We start from the raw sequence: 3,824 nt of genomic DNA on the forward strand, positions 1-3,824 counted from the left end.
GAGATTTGTATTGATTGGCACAACCTCATGGACCAAAGAGCTTGTACTGTGCAGTAATGTTCTATGTAATGGTGTAATGATCACTGAACCCATACTGTTCCCCTACTCACACTTCCATTCACGGTCCTGCATTGTTTCATAATAGGGAGGTTCACTATTGTTACTCTCTGTAGATGGTACTTCCATATATTAATTTATAAAACTTAACTGAACACATTTGACAAACTTTAAGCCATCCAGCCCTTTTATTGAACACATGGCAACCTCTAAGTCATCCAGTTTCAGTCAATAAGTGGAAAGTTAAAGTCACCTATGATCACAAATTTATGCTTCTTGCAGTTGACCGCTATCTCCCTGCAGATTTACTCCTCCAATTCTGGTTGACTATTGGGTGGTCTACAATACAACCCCATTAATACATCTTTCCAGTTCTCCAGCTCCACCCATACAGCCTCAGTAGATGTGCCTTCTAGTCTGTCCTGTCTGAACACTGCAGTGAAATTTTCACTAACTAGCAATGCCACCCCTTCCCCTTCATCCCTCCTCATTATCACGTCTGAAACAACGGAACCCCGGATCATTGAGCTGTCAGTCTTGGCCTCCTGCAATCAAGTTTCACTAATAGGTACAATGTCATAATCCCATATGCCAATCCGTCTTCTAAGTTTGTCTGCCTTTCCTACAATACTCTTTGCATTGAAATAGACACCCCTCAGAGCATTAATCCCATCATGCACAAATGTTTGAATCCTGTCTTTGTATGCCATCTTGACATCATTTTTTTCCCACCCAACTCTACTATTTGCTCTGGTGCTGTCATTCCCATCCTCCTGCAACTCTGCTATTTGCTCTGGTACTGTCATTCCCATCCTCCTGCAACTCTCGTGTCAACCCACAGGAGTAGCACTGGCAAATCTTCCCACAAGGATATTATTCACTCTCCAGTTCTGATACAAACCACACCACCAGTATTGGTCCCAATGATCCAGAAATCTGAGTTGTCATTTAATCATGGGAACATTTGATATTCTGCTCTATAGAGAAGATAAATATCCAGTTGCTCAAACACATGTCAAATTTTGAATCTGTTACGCAATCTCTCCTTTCTAGGGTGTGATGGTGGGAATGGGTCAGAAAGACAGCTACGTTGGTGATGAAGCCCAGAGCAAGAGAGGTATCCTGACCCTGAAATACCCAATTGAGCACGGGATTGTGACCAACTGGGATGACATGGAGAAGATCTGGCACCACACCTTCTACAATGAGCTGCGAGTGGCCCCAGAGGAGCACCCTGTCCTCCTCACAGAGGCTCCACTCAATCCCAAAGCCAACCGGGAGAAGATGACGCAGATCATGTTTGAGACCTTCAACACCCCAGCCATGTATGTTGCCATTCAAGCTGTGCTGTCTTTGTACGCCTCTGGCCGCACCACTGGCATTGTGCTAGATTCCGGAGATGGTGTGAGTCATACTGTGCCAATCTACGAAGGCTATGCCTTGCCACATGCCATCCTGCGTCTGGACCTGGCTGGCCGAGATCTCACTGACTACATGATGAAGATCCTGACAGAGCGTGGGTATTCCTTCACAACCACAGCTGAGAGGGAGACAGTGCGTGACATCAAGGAGAAACTGGACTTCGTGGTCCTGGATTTTGAAGCCGAGATGCAGACGGCCAGCTCTTCATCATCCCTGGAGAAGAGCTACGAGCTCCCTGATGGCCAAGTCATCACCATCGGCAATGAACGTTTCAGGTGCCCAGAAACCCTCTTCCAACCCTCTTTCATTCAGATGGAATCTGCTGGGATCCATGAGACCGGCTACAACAGCATCATGATGTGGACATCAGGAAGGATCTATATGCCAACACAGTCCTGTCTGGTGGAACCACCATGTTCCCAGGGATTGCTGACCGGATGCAGAAGGAAATCACAGCCTTGGCTCCCAGCACCATGAAGATTAAGATCATTGCTCCACCAGAGAGGAAGTATTCAGTGTGGATTGGAGGCTCCATCCTGGCTTCTCTCTCCACCTTCCAGCAGATGTGGATCAGTAAGCAGGAGTACGATGAGTCCGGTCCCTCCATTGTCCATCGCAAGTGCTTCTAATGACCCTGGTCATGTACACTTTGCTGTGGCCATCAGTGTTCACCACCTCCAGCCCCAGTAAACCCTGCCTTTGATTTCATGCACATTCCATGTCTCCTAATTTCCTTTATCCCATGAATAGGATAGATAGTGGGCCATGTCACTATTTCCATTATGTGTAATATCACTGCCCTCCTTTGGATGGTACTGTAGCTGGAAAAAGTTGATTTACTTATCCTACTTCTGGGATTGGGGTGGCTGGTGTTAATTTAGTGACGACAGAAGATTTGCCTTCTATTGTGAAAATGTTAAAAAAACAACAATTTGGTCTTTTTAATATTTTGTCACACTATTGTAAAATCACATTTAAGAAGATGTGTTGTAGAAAATAGGGATTGGCTTTATGTCTATGCCAACCATGCCACTTCTCCAGTTGCATCTTAAATGTTATTTCTGCTCTTGCCTCCACCATCGTTTACAATCCAAGTTTATACGGTGCAAATAAAAAGGTTTGCGTTGCGTGCGATCCAGATTTCAGATCCAAGTATCAGATCAAATTAGACCAGAGAAGGAGCAGTGTTAGATCTACTGTTGGCAAACGGAGGTTAGTGTTGGCGAGCACTTCGGGTCCAGTGATCATAATGCCATCAGCTTCAATGTCATTATGGAAAGAGAGAAGTCAGGGCCAAGGGTTGAGGTTTTTGATTGGGGAAAAGCTAGATTTGAGGAGATGCGAAAGGACTTGCAGGGTGTGCATTGGGACAATTTGTTTTATGGGCAGGATGTAGTAGAGAGATGGAAGTCTTTCAAAGATCAGATTTTGAGTGTGCAAAAGCTTTATGTTCCTGTTAGGTTAAAAGGAGTGGCGAAAGGTTTGAGAGAGCCGTGGTTTTCAAGGAATATTGGAAACTTGGTTCGAAGAAAAAGGGAGGCGTACATTAGATATAAGAAGCATGGAGTTAAGGAGATGTTTGAAAGATACATTGAATGTAAGAGGAATCTTAAGAGAGGAATTAGGAAAGCTAAAAGAAGGTACGAGGAAACTATGGCAAGCAGGGTGACAACTAATCCAAAAGAGTTCTACAAATATGTTAATGGTAAGAGGAAAGCTAGAGACAAAATTGGTCCCTTAGAAAATCAGAGCGGAAAACTGTGTGTGGAGCCTAGAGAAATGGGGGAGATATTGAACAGTTTCTTTTCTTTGGTATTCACTAAGAAGAAGGATATTGGGAGATGTAAGATAAAAAAAGCAAATTGGGTAAATATAGGGAATATAGAGATTACAAAAGGTGTAGTTTTAAGGCTTTTGAAGAATATAAAGGTGGATAAGTCTCCGGGACCAGACGGGATCTTTCCCAGGACATTGAGAGAAGTGAAGGAGGAAATAGCAGAGGCTCTGGCGGTAATTTTCCAAATGTCATTAGATATGGGGATAGTGCCAGAGGATTGGCGCATTGCGCATGTGGTTCCATTATTTAAAAAGGGTTCAAGGAGGAAGCCTGGCAAGTATCGGCCTGTAAGTTTGACGTCTGTGGTAGGTAAATTAATGGAGAAAATTCTTAGAGATAGTACTTATAAACATCTGGATAGACAGGGTCTGATCAGGAGCACTCAACATGGATTTGTGGGAGGAAGGTCATGTTTGACCAATCTGATTGAATTTTTTGAAGAGGTGACTAGGAATGTGGATGAGGGTAGCGCAGTGGATGTTGTCTATATGGACTTCAGTAAGGCCTT

General features: G+C 44.0%; 1 pseudogene; it reads left to right on the forward strand.

Annotated features, from left to right (window-relative positions):
• The first annotated feature begins 1,104 nt into the window (after window positions 1-1,104).
• LOC138755876 (actin, non-muscle 6.2-like) lies at window positions 1,105-2,219 on the forward strand (annotated as a pseudogene).
• Window positions 2,220-3,824: the final 1,605 nt, after the last annotated feature.

This window comes from Narcine bancroftii, chromosome 2, assembly GCF_036971445.1.
Source record: "Narcine bancroftii isolate sNarBan1 chromosome 2, sNarBan1.hap1, whole genome shotgun sequence".
In the NCBI taxonomy this organism is placed as follows: domain Eukaryota; kingdom Metazoa; phylum Chordata; class Chondrichthyes; order Torpediniformes; family Narcinidae; genus Narcine; species Narcine bancroftii.